The following is a 20833-nucleotide window of genomic DNA, read 5'->3' as shown; positions in this document are numbered from 1 at the left end:
TTTAAGACTCTCTGGAAGGTGAACAGGGCTGCTAATGTGTTGTGTTTCTAGGACAGAGACAAAAGCTGTTGATGGGATCATATTAACTCTGTGTACGTAGTATTCCTCATAAGGGACACAGATTTTAGGGAGGAAATATATTTTTTACTACAGTGCTGGGGCTTACCTGTTTCCATTTATCTGTGATAGATGATGAATTCAGACCTGCTCCACACTCTTGCAAGTAAAGACTTAGATTACTCTTTTCTCAAGTAACCCAGACTGATGACAGAGAAGTTACTCAGGAAAAAAGTTGGGATGATTTAATATGCCAAATGTTCAGTGAGAAGACTGGCATAAGATATCTTAGCACTTATGGATATGAGAAAGTGTGGAGGGATGCAAACCTAGAGAGATTTGCAGTGTGCTTCTGTGGGATGGTAGATTTACCCCACTATATCCATACCATGAAAATGAATGGTAAAATGAGTTACTTAAAAAGGACAGTGACAGGATAACTTACCACTTGCAAGATTAGAAAACCAAGCAGCTTTTCTTTTTGATTGCTTTTTTAGATATTAAAAAATTATAAATATTTCTTCCTTATGATCTCTGCTCCACTGAGTGATTCAAAGTACCTGAAGTTAAAGGAGCCACCTGGTTTGCACCAAAGGTTCTGCCTAGAGGCACTGGAATGTACACATATACTTTTCAGAGATATATGTAATAGCATTAAGAATACTGAAAGGCAGAAATTTTTATGAGTATTTTTGGCTGTGTGTGTCTGCATCAGAGAAGGAAGTTGCTGTATATTGTATATTCTGTGACTATTGATCTGTCATTTTGAGAGGCTATGAGAAGTCAGAATGACCACAATTGTACCTTCCAACCTTCAGTGAAAATGCCATTTCTGGTTTGCTTTGCAAGCCTGAGAACAGCTCTCTGTTGAATGCTAAAGAGCCTTATGAAATTAGGTGAGATATTTGATGCTGTCTGAAAATTTGATGCTGACCAAGACAAATTTTGCAGAGCAAAATCTAAAGAATTTCAGACTTCTGTGTCCAAATGATGGTACTCTTCACAGTCTAGACAGTCTATTGTAGAGAGTTTTATCTGTTATCCCCAGAAATGGTTTTGTTCTAAGCAAAAAAACATTTTATCTAGAATGGGGACAATTTAGCCAGATTACTGTTGTGTGGTCCTGAAGAGAACAGGTTTTAAGAGGACAAATAAAATCAGACTTGCTGAGTTTGATAAAAATTAGTATCACAGGACTTTAACCCAAAAACTCAGCTAAGAAGGGAAGATACTTATGATTAACTCCTCAGATGCAAGTACTAATTAGAAACCGAAGGAAAAGACTCCAAAAAAAATTTGAAGAGGTTTTGTTAGAGAGACTAGGAGGTACACAAAGCTGTTGCCTGCTTAAATGATCAGTATTTTCAAGAATAAACTATTTCTGCCCCATATATTTTCATCTTTCTTTAACTTACAAGAGGGTATATGTTTTGTTCTCATTCTGTTTTAGACACTTCACCTTGCAAAAAGTGAGTATACTGATATGGATGTTGAAAAGATAATAAGTGTTACCATATGTGACAATTGCCTTTTGTCAGTATGAGGCCTTGAACTTGCTTGAGAAATAGCAGGAGTTCTGGAAGGGAATGGGGAGCCAATTTACCTTTCAGGGTCCCTGGAGTGAGCCCTGCTGAAAACATTCAAAGTGGCTGACTTTTCAGGCTGTGTAGTGTCATGTGCATGCATGTATTTAAGGTTTGCCAGGAGATCAGATACAGAGACTTGAATTTCTTTATGTACCCAGATGTGTATTACCTGGTTAACAAAAATTGAACCTTTTCCTTAGTAGAATGTCTCTATCCCTAAGAAACACTAAAATCATGGCACATTTTCTGTTTAGTCATCTGATTTTGAGTCTTCAAATTGATGTGAATATGATATTTTTAATCTTGTTACAGGTCAGGAATTCAATGCATTAACCCAGATGTGTTTAGGAAAGCTTATGTGACCACATATAGTTCATGGATCTCTAAAAGACAGTCTTATCAGACACTTCTTGCTGAAACACAAATGTTGCATCATGTATTGTGTTTGGAATAACCTTTTGTGCTTGTTCAGGGAGTGCGAATGGAACAGTGGAAATTTTGCCACAGAATTTCATATTTAGAAGTAAATCATGGCACAGAGGAAACACAGAATATAATTGTAATTGAGCAAAAAGAAAATATGAAAATTTAGGAACAATTTATTTGTCTTGAACATTAAAGTAATGCAGTTATTATACACCTGGAATCAGGAACATACTTTTGCTCATCTATTCAAAAAGTTCTGGGAACCGCCCTGAATAATTATTCTGCAAGCTTTTCACAGGTTCCACTATGTGCTGAGAAGAGCCTTGGGGAATTCAAAACCTAAATAACAATGCTTGGTAAAAGGATTAGAAGACTTACTCAATCAGTGAGGTGAGTGTTGACAAAGGCAACAGCAACAATTCCGACAGTGGCTACAGTAAGTTCTGAGTAATAGAATGAGCTGGGCAGGGAGTTCCTAGAGGCAGGAAAGCTGAGCAACAGCTGAGAGGCCTGAGTCACCAGACCCTGAGTCACACAGGATCACCTGGAAGAAGCAACGAGCAATGGCCGTCGGTGACTTTGCACTGCAGGGGACAGGGGCACTCACCTGCACACCTAACCTGTGTCCTAAGAAGATTGTTTCCTGTCAGGGACTCAACTCAGACATGTCACAGAAAGAATGCCAAGGCTTCTCAACACATCTGGCTATTACTCCCTGTAGGTCTTTCATATAGGCATTGATGAAAGCAAGGGTAAATTTGAAACCATCATACGTGGTTTCAGAGCTCTGGGGACACTGGACAATGGTCTGTATGCTGAGATAATTTTCCCCTTGATACGGCCAATTACCATAAATGTTGAGAGAAAAGCTGGTTTCCCAAATAAATGACTGGCTACATTGCTGGTGTTGGCAACAGGGGCTTGGTTTCTATAACCATGGGACCCTGTCTGCTGGCAGTTGATAGGCAGAGATGAGATTCACCTCACTCCTGTAATTACTCAAGCATAAGCAGGAAATACACAGGAGATGAAAGCCCACTTGGAATGAATATTGCTAAAAATACAAGCCAGCAGGAGTGGCCCATACCCCAGAGGGCTCTGCATCCCCTCAGAGGGAACCCAGCAGTCTGGAGAGATGGGCAGGGAGGAACCTTCTGAAATTCAGCAAAGAAAAATGCAGGGCCCTGCACCTGGGAAGGAGTAACCCCAGGCACCAGCACAGGCTGGGAGAAACCTGCTGGTAAGCAGCTCTGTGGAAAAAGACCTGGGAGTCCTGGTGACAACAAGCTGTCCATGACCAGCAATGACCTCATGGCCAAGAAGAACAAGGGGATCCTGCGCTGCATTAGGAAGAGCTTTGCCAGTAGGTCATGGGAGGTGATCTTGCCCCTCTACTCAGCCCTGGTGAGGTCTCAGCTGTGTCCAGTTCCCGGTTCCTCAGTACAAGAGAGACATGAAGCTCCTAGATGGATCCAGTAGAGGGCTATGAAGATGATAAAAGGATTTGAGCTCAGGACAGGCTGACTGTTCAGCCTTCAGAAGAGCCGATTGAGGGGGCCTCATCAATCTCTATATGAAGGGAGGGTATCAAGAGAATGGATCAGGCTTTTCATGATGCCAAGAAATAGGACAAAAGGCAAAAAAGCAGGAACTGATGCACAGGAAATTCCATCTGAATCTTTACTGTGTAAAGTGATAGTGCACTGGAACAAATTCCCCAGAGAGGGTATGAGGTCTTCCTCACTGGAAATAGTCAGGAACCATCTGAACATAGTCTGGTGCAATGAGCAATGAGGGAGGACCCTATTTGAGCAGGGAGGTTGGATCAGATGACCCATTGTGGCCACTTCTAATCCGACACATTTTGTGAGTAATATCTTGAGATATCCTGGGCCTGGAAGGAAGTTAAGGAGGGCTGTTGAAGGACTAATGGATTTGAAAGGAAGAAAGTATGAACGCAATGGATGTTATGATTCAGCTGGGTTACAGAAAGACTTTAGTCTAAGACTGAAGACTTCATATGTGTGATGCAAGAGAATTTTAATTTGAAAAGGGGAAAAGAAAAAAATTTGGAACCATATTGCCTGGCAAAAATACATACATGGATAAAGTACTGGTGCATAGCTCAGTAGAACTTGATGACTATTCAGTATTCATAAGCAATTCATTTCTGCTAGTAGCTTTAAAATGCTTATTTCATGTTCCTAGACATATTGCCAGCTCTTCAGTTCTGTGCCCACTTGACCAAAGTTATAATATTTTCCTTTCAGCTAAGGCAAATTTTATATGGAAAAATGCAAATACAAGGATTTCATGCCCCAGGCCTGAATTTTTATTCTAACCAACTCTGTCTTGCCCCTTCACAGCGCATCACACTAGATTTTATATGCAAATGTATTGAAACAGCGCAGCTTCGGTCCCCCCTCTGGTGGGAATGAGCAGAACTGCAAACGCTACAAAAGTATCTGGTCAGATCAACAGCCCTGGGAAAAAAACCTTTTGTTCTTTTTCTGAGTCCTTGCCTCATGCATTTTGTTTTGTGCTAGCTGTGCCTTTTCATTGTGCCCAGTGTTATAAAGCTGCTCTGAAAAAAAGAGACACCAAAAAAAAAAAAAAAAAAAAGCTTATGTAACAATGGCAGAGCAGCTGTATTTCTGTGTTGTTATTCCAACGACCTATGGAAAGTAGTAAAGAATGCTTTCTCCTCTAATTGGCCACAGGTATGATCTAGACATTTTATGGTTTCATCAGTCATAGTAACAGGCAAGAAAGAACACTTTCAGATTGTTTTAATAGGAGTTTCCATTATCATTTCCGAGTATAAGATAGTATCCCTTGCCTTTACTTTAAAAAGACTGGTAGAAATTTATGCATTTGGCAGTAGGAAGTGCATATATGGATCCATTTTAAAAATACAGCAAGCTCTTTTTTCTTTTATAAGTTTTCACAAAGAGATACAATAAGAGAAGTGTGATAAGACTCAATTAAAATTTGCAAATGATTAAAGATGTTCCAGAAAAGAGCAGAGAAATTTCTGTTCTTACTTTGTGACAATCAAGATTTTAAAGAATAAGGATGTAGACTGAATATCAGAAACATTTGTACAGCTGGAGATTATACAAAACAATACTGCAATAATAGCTCTTGGTTTTATATATCTTCCTTTATAGGACCCATATTCCTCAATAGAAAATGATATGTAATACAAGAGAAACATTTACATTCAAAATTAATTTAAAATTTCTTTATTATGTGGAGGTTTTGCAGAAAATAATGTCTACCTCATTCTTGAATTTTCAAAGTACTTTATCTTCCCTGTGTCTAAAAGTAAACATTTTAATCTTGTGTGAAACAAAAGTTGAAATGTCATCTTTTTTTCTGAAAATTGGAGCAGAGCTGTAATCCAGAGTCTTGACAGTGAATAATGCTCCATGAATTCCCTGATCATATTGTAGACTTGTGAAATTCAGTGACAGAGACAAACTTATGAAAAAACAAACCCACCCCCCAAATTCAAACTTAATACCTTTTCTACTTCTAAAATGACTTTTTAATGTTCTAAACTTACAACATCACTTTGAGAAAAAAAATTCATACTACTGATAAATTCCAAAACTGTTTCTGTCTGCCTATGCCTTTCTCTGTAGCACTGCAGCTATAGTTATTTAAAACTGAATTTAAAAATTGGCATAGTAGTTAAAAAAGTCCAAAACAGCCAAAAACTTCAAATGAGATTTGTTATATGGCTAGAGAAACATTGCAAAAATTATATTAACACCACAAGTTCAGGAAACAGGCAGCAGAACACAATTTTTTCAGAAGGGCAAATAAAAGACAAATTTCAGAGAAAACAAAAGAATAGGTGCTAGGCATAAAAAAAATAAGTGATATTAAGAGATGGCTAAGAAAACCCTATCCCTAAATGATTAAGGCTTGAATAATATATCAGGAAACATTTTGTAAAAATGCTCTAAAGTCAGAAGACACTGAATAACTGGAAAAGCTACATCAGGCAAGTAAATCATAGTGAGTAGAAAATCTAGTAGATAGAATTAAGCAACAGTGGAAATTTAATTTTGCCTTTAGAATCTAGGTTTCTGGAATAGACCCAGGTTTCTAGCCCCATCAAGAGCCTACATAAGAGATAAAATATTTTAAGAACTGGAAAAGCACATGCCTTCTAGGTAGATTTAATAAACAAGAAATTGAGTTGAACACAAGTTTAGTGCTCTTGAAAACTGAAAATCCAAGGGTTTTTTGGCATCTACACATAGACATATAAAAAAAAGTTTATATCAGGAATATCTGTTCTTCTTTTCTGTATAATAAACTGCACATAAAAGGAGACTTTTGATGACCTTTGGTGATGCTCTAACAGTCATAGAGTGAAGCAAACAGAAAACACAGCAAAGAACCATGGACAGAGTAACAGAAGGATGGTAATCTGGCCCAGAAAAGGTCAAGTGGTAAAGAACTTCTGAAAGCTCTTGCTTTGGAAAAGGGAGCAAATATATTGTCTGTTGTTTGTTTCTTTCTATGATCAGGCTCGTGACCTCTGCAAATAAACAGACTGCAGCAATGAAATATACAATGCTAAACCAGTGTTTTCTCCAAAGGTAAAAGACTACAAAATCTCAATTTTTACAGTTTTGTCTATCAAGCGGGAATGATATTTTTCTCAGTGTGCAATAGAATTCATGTAGTTACTTTTTTTTTTAGTGCAGCTGTTATGTCAAAAGCTTCTGCTTTCAGAAGAAATATTCACCACAGAGAATATATGGGACTTTGGTGTTTATAAAACCAAAAGTAGCAGTTTCTCTAGAAATAAAAAGAAAGATTATTTCTCAACTGCTGAAATTTCACAGCCAGAAAGAAAAATCTGGTCAGTTGGAAAGCTGTATGACAGGAAGGAATCACAGAATCACAGAGTCATAGAATGGTTTGGGTTGGAAGGGATCTTAATCACCTGTTCCAGCACAGTTGCCACGGGCAGGGAACTTTCCATTAGACTAGGTTGCTCAAAGTTCCATCCAACCTGGCCTTCAACACTTCCAGGAATGGGGTATCCACCACACCTTCTCTGGGCAACCTGTTCCACTGCCTCACCATCCTCACACTGAAGGATTTCTTCTTAGTATCTAATCTAAGTCTACCCTCCTTCAGCTTAAAGCCATTGTCCTCTGTCATATCACTACTTGCCCTTGTGAAAAGTCCCTCTCCCGCTCCCTTTATGTCCCCTTTAGGTACTGGAAGACATTCTACAGCATCTCTGGAGCTTGCTTGTACCCAGCTCTCTCAGCCTGTCCTGTCTTAACAACAGAGGTGCTATCGCCCTCAGATCACCTTTGTGGTCTCCTTTGGGCTCACTTCAGCAGGGACCACTTCTTATGCTGGGGACCCCAGAGCTGGATGCATCACTCCAGATGGGGCATCAGGAGAGCAGTGAGGAAGGGGACAACCCCTCCCCTTGCCCTCTGGCCACGCTGCATTTGATGCAGCCAAGGACACAGATATTTTTGGGCTGACATTGCTGGGTCATGTTGAGCTCTACATCAACCACTACCCCCCAAATCAGTCTTTTTTTTCAGGGCTTCTTTCACATATCTGTGTTTTGAATTGTCCTGACCCACAAGCAGGACCTTGCACTTGGCCTTGTTCAGCTTCCTGGGATTTGCACAGGCCTTGCTCTCAAATCTGCCGAGACCCGTGTGGACAGCACCCAGAAGGGAGCACTGTCCTAATCCAAATGCAGAAGGGCATAGCTATGAAGCTGTGCAGCTATTTCTATTGCAAGAAATACCCAAATGCATGTGCAGGTTGTGACCTGGCCTGTTTCCCCTAACCCTAACTCTGACACTAGGCTATGTTTGATGATATTATTTTAAAAACTGATACATATAAATTATTCCTAGTTACATTGATCCATGTGCCAGTTTCCCCATTGCAAATGCTGCATTATGAAAGTCCCAAGCAATTTTGGGAGTTATTGGTCTCACACTACTTCTTAGCATACAATACAGAATTCTTTTGCCTAAATATTTTCTCAGCTTTCTGATTCTGATATAATAAAAATTATTCTGAGCTAGCTACATATTTACTTAATATTTAAGCAAATATTAGAATGATCCATGGACAGCGGAAAGCTAACTGTCAAACTATCAAGACATCTGTTGTGCAAGAAGCCAGAATCTGTCCTTTGTTAATATAATTGTTATATTCCCTCTGAGATTTAATGCTGACATGTATAGAGAAAGCAAAACATTCTAGTCTTGTGCTTGCTATTAAAAAATAAAAATTCCATTGTTACGTGACTTCATTCTTTGATATATAGCATGAAATATCAACAACAAAGTAAAGAAAAACAAATAAATTAAAACATTATTGTTTAAATATAATTTGTCAACTAAAGAACTGCAAAGCACTTTTAACTGAGTCTTTCCACAGAATTCCCTGGGCTTTGGCTCAAGACTTAAAGAATTAACTCTATTAGCAGCCCAGTGAAGTAAAATGTGACTGGGAAAAGTCAAAAGTAGAAAAGATATTTAAGTTATCCACTCTGATATAATAATACTGTGAATAGAACTGAAAAATATTTTCAGTCTTATGTCATGTACCTCAGATACATTGCCAGTCATAAATCACATTCATTTTAAGGCCTTGAGGCACTATACAGAAATCAGTAATCACTTCTATTCTTAGAAGAGTACTGAGAGTACTAAATGCAGCAGGATAGAACAGAGTTAACCTGTTCGATTCTGTTTGCAGAAGAATGTAAGAGACATAGCAAAGACTCCAGTTCTTTCATGAAACCTAACTCATAATTTTTTGACCATCTTGAAGAATAAAAATCACTGTTTGTCTTGGGGAAAAAATAATTGGTTATTTAAAACAATTTACTTGGAAATAGCTGTGAAACATTAGGGACAACCTGAAAAAGAAGGCTTTCTACTCAACATCCGGGCAAAATTATCTGATTCAGTGGTCAAATAATGGCCTTCAGAAACATTTCATTTGATTTACAGTAATTTTCTTCTCTTTTCAACTCTTTAAAAAACAACGCCATATTGACATAATTTAGTATCCTGTGGTTCAAAATAGTTCCAGGCATTCTAGGGAACAGTCCTAATCTATAAAATATGGTCTTCTTTCTACAAATCATTACATCCATGAGTAACTTTATGTACAAGAGTTATTCCAGGGATTTGCAGGGACTCTTTACACCTCCTCCCTTAATCATTCACAGTGTGTACACTAAAGGCATACAGGTAAATACTTGTCTGAATAATGCATCAAATTAAAAGGCTAGGTTGTTTCAAATTCACCTGTAGCTTTCATAAAGGTACGGTGAATTTTTAAAATCATATTGATTAAAGGACGCAACAGAATTCATGCAGCAAGTAGAAAGCAACACTGAAGAAAGAATGGAGAAACGTGTCTTGACGTTATCAAGATATGTTAAACTATGTGAATGATGTTTCATACCAACAGTATGGGGAGTGTAGAAATCAATTCTGTAGTAGCAGGACTATGACAGCAGAGGAGGATAGCTGGTACTGACAGGCAGGAGATACTTAGAAAGAGAAGAAAGAGGGTTATTTAGTGATACACTTGGCTGTGAGAGGCGGTTCCCCATGTCAGTGCCGTAAAACTGGAGCGGAGATAGCTGATGCAGTGATGCTGAGCTGTGGCAGTGACTGTGGAGTGATACTGTGGAATGATAGATGTGGGAGCTCTTGGCACCACTGACAGATAATTAGGGAAATTGGCAGGGCTGGGGGGAAGAAAGCTAAAATCTATTGTGCACATAAAGAAGATGAAAACCTGTTGTTGGGAGGACTATAAGGGCTTTTATCTCCTCTAAGTAAGGAGGGAATTGAAAGCTCTCTGATGAAGGTAAGAACTTAGTGTCAGAGAGTGGAGGATAACCTGAAGGATGACAATTTGCCAAGCTTGAGCCTGCTGCTTTGTAGACAGCTTGCTGTTTAAAATGAGAAGCTTTCGACAGGGGAGAAATATAGAGGCAAAAATACAATTTGGTGTCTGCAAAGGCAGGTGTTACAGAGATTCATGAAAAACATTGCCAAAAAATGCAGTGTAAGGCTGAGTGCTGTGATCTTTTTTAAGATGCCTTGGAACTTAATCAAAGTTAACCACAACAGTTCAGTTTTAGCTGTAATAATAATAATAATAATAAACATGACAATGTACCTTAGAGTCTTTCAGTCAACTTCCTCTGGAAAGCTTATGCCCTAAGTACCTGTCACTGCTGAAATCTGCATTAAGCCAACTCTCCGTTGGACCTTAGGTATAGACTCTGAAGTGGATAGGAATGTCCATGTAGATTGGAGTGTCAAATACTGAAAGAAAACACAGAACCCAAGAATAGCTGTGCTTGTTCAGGCCAAAGGATCCTCCTAATACTGTGCCCCTCATGAGTGCAGATAGGGGCAAGGTGGCTAGCAGATATAGAAGAGCCTAGAATCTGTTTGCTATTACTGTGTTAAATTAGGTTGCCTTCAATCACAGGTTAATGAGTAAAGTTTTTATAGCTGTGGCCATACTTTACTGCAACATATGTGCATTTTCTTCACTCACACAAAGTGTACTTAAATGAATTAATTTACCCTGTGTTTCTTACCTGGGCATTCATCATCTGACTGGTAATTATAATGACTGTTCTTTGTACTTTGATTCTTTAGGGAGTGGGCTGCAGGTAAAGTACCTTGTATTCTTTAGGTGTTTATATCCTATTAATTTCATTGAAAGTTAGACAACTAATTAGAAGGTACATGCCTGAAAACCTTTGATAAGGTAGGCCTTTGTTTCTGCAAACAGGTGCTGTGCTGGTGATAGTACTGCAACAGAGTGAAGTTACAGCGTGGATGGTTTTGTACATATGCAAGAAATTGGACCTTAGATAGTCCAAGACTTTTAAATTTTTAAATGCCCTTCAAAATACTCTGAAACTTAGTGAAGTTATTCAAACTCAGCAGATCTCAGTTCTTAAGCCACTTTCAGTTACCATCATCTGTTTCTTTTCAAGACAGAATATGGGCAACATTTTCAAGATGACTGTGGAAATATGGGACCAGATAACTACAAATTAATAGAAAGGTGAAAAATAGATGCAGATGGCTATGTATTTTATATATTTCAATTTAATTTCTGTACCGTGCACATATGCAGTCTTCTTGATTAGGAAGGGAAGCAAAACATTTCCTTGGGTTAAGATAAAGATCTGTTTTCATGACTATCTAAATGTCTGTCTCAGTAATACAAATACCCTCTACACTGCATTCCACAAGTCCAGACTGAAAATGAATCTCTTTGAAACTTTCTTTTTGTCTCCTATTTCTAGCTCCAGATAGTGAGAGGTGTATTTGAATGGAGATCTTGGTTCTTTTTGGAGTATTTAGATGTACAAGTCTGCCAAAACATGCTTGGTCTAAACAGTGATTCCCCAAGAAGGCTGTGAGACTTTCAATTTTATTACTGAAGTGAGTCTACGGCTAAAATGGTTTCCTTGCCTCGTGTGCAATTTTCTCATTGTTACACTGGGGAGCAGAACCTGATTGTATAATAAAATTTACTTAGTATGCACAATTCCAGATATGGAATCAATGAAGGTGCTCAAATAGAATTTAATGGTGATGATGAGTGAGAGATGAGAAACTAGCTACCTCTTCTAAACCTGGACTAGCTCAATGAAACCATTGAATTGTAGATGTTCACTAATTTCAGAAATGCCAAAGATGGCTTAATTTTAGTAAATTCAGTCAAAATCCAGTAAATGTAGGTTTAAAAAATTAAAATCATGAGCTTTCTCAGACAGAACTGCCTCTGTGTTTCTTTTCCAAAGAATATATGGTCTGTGAAATTCATGCAGTTGATGCAGCACGTGAGCTGTGCAGCAGCACCGACTAGCAACAACTGCAGATGGGTTAGTTTAACTGATAGTGAAGTACATACAGTGTTATGGATTCTCTCATGAGAAAAAAATAATCAACTAGAAAAATTTTTACTGTATCTTGTTACCAACTAAACCAATTTTCTAGTTGTTGATTTGAGTATTCAGAGAGAAGGAAAATGTGCAAACAAACCAAAGTCTGAGGAAAAGACTTGGCCTTTGCTCTCCCCAGGTTCAGCTTAAGTCAAACACTGCTCCACCCCACTTCCTATGCCAAACTTTCCTCAGTTTTATTCATGTGTAGCAGCCAGTCCCCCCCAATTCCTTTGGAGAAGAGATGGGAAGCACAGGGTCAAGGATTAGCACAGGACCATTCCTATCTGCTTCTCCTCTGGTGACCCATGGCTGGGGTCCCTCAGGGCTGTTTCTGCCCCAGGGCAGGTCAACCACTGCTGAGGTTTTGGGGTCAGTAAGTGCTTACACCAGCACTGCAGCCATCTGGAATTGGTTGTGACTGGCCTGGGGCAGTTCATATCCTCCTCTGGGCAGTGCTGCAGCTCCTATTAGTTAAACCAGTTCAGGTTTAACTAATATGCTCTTCTACATTTTAATGGGAAATGACATATTTTTTTGCAGGTGGTTTTGATTCTTCTTTTCTTTTTTCTTTTACAGACATCTAGTAGAATTTCAGAAAATTTTATCAAGAGATTAAATCTCTGCTACATAAGGTAGCTAAACAACTGCGAAACACTAAGTAGGGCTGAAACATCAAGTTTCAGTCACTTGCTAATTGTGACATTCTTTCTGCATCATTGCATGGAAAGGTGTTTAGGTGTGCAGTGGGAGGTGCAGCTTCCTGGATGGATATATGTTGTGACAGGAAGATAATATCTTGTTAAAAATCTTATTTTGGTTTTTTTGAGTAAGAATGGTGGATGTAGTAGCTGCAGCTCAGATGGCAATGTTTACTCTGAAGATTTGGTTCCTTTTAGCTCTTCCTCATTTCTTTTTCAGAACTGCTACTTGGGCTGCATTGTCCATCACAAAAGTAAATTTGGACATATACCCTGAAATCTAATGAAGACAAAGGAGATGCTAAGGAGACACTAGGAGCGAGATCAAGGCCACTGTGTATGAGACAACAGCTTGCTTAAATGGCTGTTTTAAAAGCCTGAGGTGAAACATATATAACCAATATTTTTCTTCTGTGCAATGATAAGCATATTTCTCTTGTTAATGAGAAACACAATCTTTCTGAACTTGAATTCTTCAACTGGGTGTATAGGATTCCCCTTCCTCCCCTTCCCCCCAGTTGATATTCTACTTTTAGACAACTGTACAAAGATTTTCTTTTCATTTTGCAACATGTGACAATGAATAAATGCCCTTACTTGGTTTAGAGACCAATAAAAGTTATGCTAATACTTTTGCATTCAGGAATATTCTTCAACTAAATCCCTTGAGGTATAAAAGAACATTCCGTCACTCACTATCTGTATAACACCCTCCTACAGTCCTAAGATTTTATTATATATTACACTGATTTCTACAGTGACATTTTGATTATGAAACTTTTTCACAAGAAGAGAATTCTTGAATTAAGACTACATTTTTTTAAGACAATTTGCCCTCAGTGCTCTACTGGACTCAGGTATACACAACTGTATTGTGCCTTAGCAGAACATAGTGGATGCAAAAATAAATTATTTTAGCATAACTGCCTGTAGAAGTTACTTGGGCTCAGGTATTTTACCTTGCATTTGCAAGGGGCTAAAATATTTTTGCTCAGCTGCACTGAGTAACTCATTAAAATGTGGCAACATCTCCACAAGTCTAAGGCATCTGTGACTTCCTGTTCTGAGCAGCTCAGTCAGGTGCTTATATTTATAGGATAACAGTCAAACCAACGTAGTCACAGGATTAACCTTATGTGGCTCCAGATGTGTGGAAATGACTGCATTTATATGTAGGTTCACAGAAATAGCTGAATAATAGAATTTTATATCAGTAAGTATTAGAGGCAAAAAAAGGCTTACACCAGCTTATCAGCAGACTGTACCTTACACCAACAGGTGTCTTAGATGGGGACCCAGTGCAGATTTGTGTGCACAAATAGCAGAAACAAAAGTTTCATTGGGCAATTCCTTAAGTTTGGTAGCGAGATCATTCAAACACTGACCTCTGAAAAGAACAGAAATACAAGTTCTAAGAATGCCTCATTACACCCAGGTAGCATATGCATAACTGAAGCACATACAAGTTTTGATGATCTCTTAATGCTACATAATGGAGGAAACAGGACACAAGAAGCTTGCCCACTAAGTGACAAGTGATGAGTAGCTCTAGTGTGCCCCAGGCCTTTACAGATTTCCTTGTGGTTTAGCTGGAGCTGTAGAAATAACCTTTGAGTGTTTCTATGTGGTGACTGCATGACTTGTTTTTATTCTAAATGCTGCTAAACTTGCAGTTTTGCTCTGCCTGACCTTGTGCCTTATTCACTGTGACTGCTTCATAGGACTTCCTGGGAACAGAATCACAAAGCAAAAGGCTTTTCCATGGGGTTTATCCTTACACCATCTGAGAGCTTAAAGGCTATTAATATTCTACTGTTATTTTCCTGTTCTTGTCTTATAAGGAATGAATATGATGCCCATTTTACATACAGAACAGAAGTTGAGAACATTTCAGATTAAAAAATCAGAGCCACGATACAAGGAGACCAGGATTTTGGATTTCATGCTCTCTAGTACATCCTAACTACCAGCAGCTGTGAGGGATCACAGATATTTGATGGTACTTGCAGCAATCAGTGCTCAGCTGGGTGGGTGTAGGTGCAGTTTTCAGGTGCAGCCTAGGAGGAGTCTTAGGAGTTTGCAGTGATAAAAGGAGTTTGAGGCAACACAGAATACTTTTAGGTTTTCTCCCCCTCACATCTGTGGACTACTGTTTTGATCAGACCTACTAGTAGGGTTGTATTTTTCAGGAAAAGACTTCTGATTCTGGGAAGGATGCTCTTTGGGAAAATTGCTGAGAAGCGCCTGATGAGTCTGAACGTAGGGCTGGTGACTAATGCATATGTGATGCTGTGTTTAAATTGCCTTTACCTACCTAATGGAAAATACTGATTATGGAATGATGCACATGTGATAGATGGGTAATATGATGATTTGCTCTTGCAATTAAGGGATAAATATTATGTGTATGTTAAGAGAAGTTTATTGATGTATAGTTATGTTATTGTGATTTGTTCCTCATATAGGCCCCTTTCCTCTCCCTCCCCCTTGTATTGTTGTCACTAGACGGCCTTGGTAGCCCGGGTATTTGGGAGGAGAGCAGGCTTGCTAGGGGTGTGGTATGGCAACACCTGGCCTCTAATCAAGTTGCAAGAAATCAGTCTCCACCAATGGATGGTGAAGAAGAAGTTGACTGACAGACTGTGGGAGGGGCCAGGGTTGCCCTCTGCAATGCCAGGTGAACATTCTGTGAGTGAGCACATGGTGGCTTAGTTCCATGTTTCCACTGCTGCTCTTTCTCCTTATTTAGTCCTTTTGTTATATTTTGTTAAGGTTTAATAAACTTTTGAATTTTTAAAAGTGAATGTAATTTCTGACAAATGGGGGTTTGGTCCAGGATATAAAACCTTGTCTCTGTGGCCCTAGGGGATTTTGGATAAGGGGTGCATACGTGCTGAGTTTGGCAGCTCAAGTGACTTCTTCTGAGATCATTGGTGATTGTAGGTTGACACCCTGGAGACAACAAAAGAATAAACAACAAAAAAGAAGTCGGGAAGAAGGGAAAAAGCCCCCTGAAAAAACTGCAGGCAAAGATTGTGAGCATTTGAGTGTATGTGAGATGGAGTCCAAGGGTGTGTTTGGAATGTGTGTGAGACTTGAGAGAGAACTGCAAGTGGGAGGGGGACTCAAGAGTACCTGGGGGAGGCCAGGTTAAGATTTACTGGATTTAGGGTGACTCCAATAACACCTGGGAACATCAGGTTGAGATTTACCAGATTTAGGGGGACTTAAGAACACATGGGACCCTCAGGCTGAGAGTTATTGGATTTAGGAGGACTCAAGAACACCTGGAAATGTTTAGTTGAGGGTTGCTAGATTTAGGTTAGACCAGCAGTGGGAACCACCATGTGGCAGGGACTGGAGGCGGTGAGGGGCCGTGGGCAGCAAGAGACTGTTGCTAGGTGCTGTAGAGACTGGAGGAGCCAAGCACAGTAGCGCCCAGCAGAGGTGACCCAGTTGCGCGGGGTCTCGGAAACCATGGGTGGGAGCCTATGCGGGTAGCTACCAGTGGGGACCCAGCACAGTAAATCCCAGCACTCGCTGACCCAGCTGAGGAGGTGGTGGCACTGAATGCAATTTTCACACAGTGCTGCCAAGGGTTGGGGGATAGCTGGGTTGTGCAAAGGTCTCAGAAACCTCAGCAGGTGCCATGTTGGTGGCATCTGGCAGTTGCCTGCACTAGCAAGCCAGAAGGCACCAAAGTGCTGGACCATGCTGCCTTCCTTGCGGTACGCACTGGCATGAAGCTGTGGGACCAGGGCACCACATGGGTGGCTTTCAGCAGTTGTCCACACTAGCAAGCCAGAAGCTACCAGGATGCAGGACAGTGGCAGCTCCTCCATGATACCTGCCAGTAAGCAGTAAGTGGTGGGACCACAGGAGTCAAAGGTAAGGTTCTTTTTCCTTTCTTTTTTCTTTTCTTTTTTTCTCTTCTCGCTCTTGGGAAGGTGGGCCTTGTTGGGAGGGCCTGAGGTTGGTTGATTGGGAAGGCAAGCCTTGTTGGGTGGGCTGGTGGTTGGCTGTTGACTACCTCCTGGGGACCTGAAGATGCCCACTGTACGCCCTAATTGGGCATACAACAACCTCAGGGGAAGCCAAAACATGAAGGATAATAGACCTCAAGAGGAACTGCCCCCAAAGGGAAAGGGGCCTGAAGGTTTATGAGAATGAGCAAAAAGGGGAGGAGGAAGACTAGGGTAGGGGTGTCAGAGGCTCTACCTCCTGGGGACAGAGTATCATTGGGAGCCCTTGGTAACCTTAAAATAGGTCCCCAGGAGGAAGAATTTGAACTGTTGGTGGACACAGGAGCTGAAAGAATTAGTGTTTTCAAAAGAGATGCGAGAAGAGTCAAGATACTATGCAAGTAGTGGGTACAGAAGGGGAAGGATCTAAAGCATTAATTTATAATGGTAACCCTGGAGACTGGGTACTGGTCAAGTAATGGAGAGATTAGCCTCTAACCCCTCAGTGGGGAGGTTCCTTTCAGGTATTGCTCACCACTGTATCGGCTGTGCGAACTGTGGAGAGGAGATGGACTCATGTCAACAGACTTAAAGGCCTGGTGGAAGAACCCAAAGAATGGACTATAACGTCCTGATCGGGTGAGACAAGATTGGCTCTTAAGGAGAGACCAAGAGATAGCCATAGAAACATCAGGACATCTGAAAAGTAGAGTCAAGCTTCCACCAGCCATCTCGAAAACTGTTTTAAATAACACTTGGGGTAGGAAACTTGAATTGTATTGGTTACTGATGTAATAGTCCGATTTTAATGGATGGGGATTGTGAATGTCCGTTGAGGTGAAGCACACGGCAAACAGTAAGAAGTGCTGGAGCGTTTCACTTGGGAATTGTCAAGTGAAGTAAGACAGAAACTAGAGGGCAATACCAGGTTGGCTGCTGTGCTTGCTGCTGTGAAGACTACATAGCCCTGCTGCAGGCAGCAACCCCTTAGGCATGGTAAGGTGGGGGTAGAAGTGATACCAGCCCTCTGTCATTCTTCAATTGTCTTTTCACTCCAGAATCAAATATGGGTACAACTGACAAGTGGAATACAACAGGGACTAGAGGACAAGACTGAGCTGGCCTCTGTACTTGCCTCCTGCTATGGGAAGTAACCTCATGGGCATTGTAGATGGGGTAAAAAGCCATACTGGACCTCCGTGATTGCCTTTTGTCTGGTCCAACCAATGCATGTCACAAATTCCACCAAGCATTTTGCTTAAGGAAGACCTGAGGTTTTATTCTCTTGTTCCCACTGTCCTCACCCACATCAACAGATGCTATTATGACTCATCCAAAAATTAAATTTGACTCAGGGGAAGTAGGAGTGGATCATGGATATTGAAAATGAGAATTAATTGCTCAAGCCAAATGACTTATTGAAAAGGAAAAGGGGAGATTGTTATAGATGGGCAAATGTGATGGTTTGGTCTCACAATTAAGGGATGAATATTATGTGTATGCTAAGAGAAGTTTTATTGATGTATAGTTATGTTATTGTGATTTGTTGTTTGCATGTCCACTGTTGTCCCCATAGTCCCCTTTCTCCCCCCATATTTTTGCCACTGGATGGCCTCAGTAGTCAGGACATATGGAGGGAGGGTGTGTATCTGTTCCCCTTGCATGGGGCAGCTGGGAGGAGGGCAGGATTGTTACTAGGGGGCATAGCATGACAACACCTGGCCTCCAATCAAGTTGCAAGAAAGCAGTCTCCACCAATGGATGGCAAAGAAGAAGTTGACTGACAGACTTTGGGAAGGGCCAAGGCTGACTGATGCAAGGGTATAAAACACCAAGGGTATAAAAAGCAGAGCAGCCATTTTGTGAGTGAGCATGTGGCTGCTGGTCACAAACTCTCAGCTGTCCTTTTTCCTTATTTAGTCCTTTCTTGTGTTTTGTTAAGGTTTAATAAACCTCTAAAACTTTTAAAAGTGAGGGTTTTTTCTCACATGTCCAAAGTGACTATGCTTAGGGAGCATTTATATGGTTTGCAGCTCTTTTCTGAGGGTAAATAACCTATTCTCAAAGGCTGTGTGAAAGTTCATTATATTTACTATAATAGGCTACCCAAAATAACCATGTGGAAACACCACATGAGAAAATAAGCTCTCTTTCTGTATGAGGACACTCTGGGTTAATCACTTGGGCAGTGGGGAACCTGGCTTCAATCTAGCTGTGAGTTGTCTGGTTCCTCTAAATTTTAGAGGCATACTCTAGTCCTTTGGACTTCTCTGACTTTTCTTTCCTTTTTATCACTTAGTGCAAATTCAGCTTTATGTTCCTGTAATATTTGGTCCATCTCACCTCCTTGTATTTCAGACATTTTGGCCTCCACCCTTTGGTGGCCTGGCTCAAAGTAATGCTCTGTTGAATGGGTGTGAATGGCACGCATTTAGGCTTTGTATGTTTGTCTTACAAGTTCGCAATGCTTTCAAAATATGGAGAAAAATTTTCTGATGCTAGGAAGAGCTGCTTGATAAATAAATTTTATTCTAGAGTTCAAGTGCGCTAGAAAAGTTCAGTGGATTAGCTGTTATACTGTGCTTAGCAAATCAAAGTAATTTTAGTGTAATTTTTGTTTTCTGAAGTTTTTGAATTAATTTTTCTGAGTTGTTTCGCCTGAAGGAGGTACTTGACAGATGTATAATCCAAAAGTGCTGCATTTCTGTAAAATTCTCAACTGTCAACGAGAAAGTATTTTAAAGGTTTTTACTTTCGTTAGAGTGAATTTTATCATCAAATAACCTTCATTATGTATGGTAAAATCAACACCTTCTTAATAGTTTTGTGCAGAATCTTTTTGAAAAGGAAAATAAAAATGAACGCTTTCTTGTTGGAGTTTTTATAATACTTCAAGTGCCAACAAAATCCTTGTTTTTCTTCTTTATTCATGCTGTTTTGAAAATCCCCACCAGCTGTTTGTTTTTTCTCTGTTGGATCATGGAAGCTAGCAATGGAAAAGAGTTAATCCATTAGGTCACCTAACGCCCATCACTTGCATAAGATTATTCACTGTTGTACTCTTATTTTGTCTGGTTTTGTTTCAAATGAGTCCTCTTTTAAGACTTACGCTGTTTCCTCTGAATGGCATTTCCAAAGGTGAAAATCATCTGATTATCATGCAGAGTTTTCCGTTTTACAGTCTAAGCCTTTATTTACCTTAATTTCATTTATAATTTCTTAGTGAAAGGTTTTTTACTATATAAAATTACTTTCAGCTTGTGGTTAGAAGTCAGGGTATGTTGTTTTTTTTCCTATATGTTTACATTTGCTTCTAAGAGTTATGTTTCCTGCCAGTCTTTTGTTTCCATTCAAATGACCTAAATCAAGTTAATATTTAAGAAGCTTTTCTCTTACTCTTGAATCAATTTGGGCAACGTAGGACATACTTTGTCTCACACAAATTATTTGCAGTTTGGGTTAAATTATGAATAGCTTGTATTTATTTGGTTTTGAGCCAAAGTCTTGTAACAAACTGCCAATGATAGCAACTGGCAACCACTGGACCCTACTGAGTCTTCAAATGCATGCCAGTTGTTTTTGATGAACGTTATTATATGGAGTAATGTACTATCAAAGGAAGTGAATTTTGGTTGGATTGCTTCAAGATATTCTAAACAAGGATATTTCTACAAGTTTTCTATAAGATACTTACTTCCTCTCTTGTTTTGTAGCTTGTGAAGCCTTTCGTTGTGTTTTGTCTCTTACTTAGTCCTTCAACCTCCTATTCATGTGAAAACAGTCTTTGTTTTAGTTTTATAGAGGTTTTACCTTTAGTCACAAATTTTCAGGCTTGTCCCATCTGTCCCTACACTACTCCCCCTGCCCAACATTTTCCCCTTTTGTTTTTCTGTCCTACACTACCACTCCAGTCAATGCTTTCTGGTGTTTTTGTGTTCATTCAAAGATGTCATTATTAATATTTCACAGAATCTGGGGATAAGTTTTTTCTGTAACATATTCTTTCTTCCTACCCCTTGCGGCCTTTTCATTTTCTTCCTCACTCATGGTAGAGAGAACAGGCTCACACCCACTTCCATCACTTTTCATTACATGTCCAGA

This window comes from Pseudopodoces humilis, chromosome 7 (genome assembly GCF_049639895.1).
Source record: "Pseudopodoces humilis isolate 2021_Gansu_Grassland_sample_001 chromosome 7, ASM4963989v1, whole genome shotgun sequence".
In the NCBI taxonomy this organism is placed as follows: Eukaryota; Metazoa; Chordata; class Aves; order Passeriformes; family Paridae; genus Pseudopodoces; species Pseudopodoces humilis.
The sequence above is the reverse complement of the archived record's forward strand: the minus strand, read 5'-3'. Positions refer to the sequence as shown.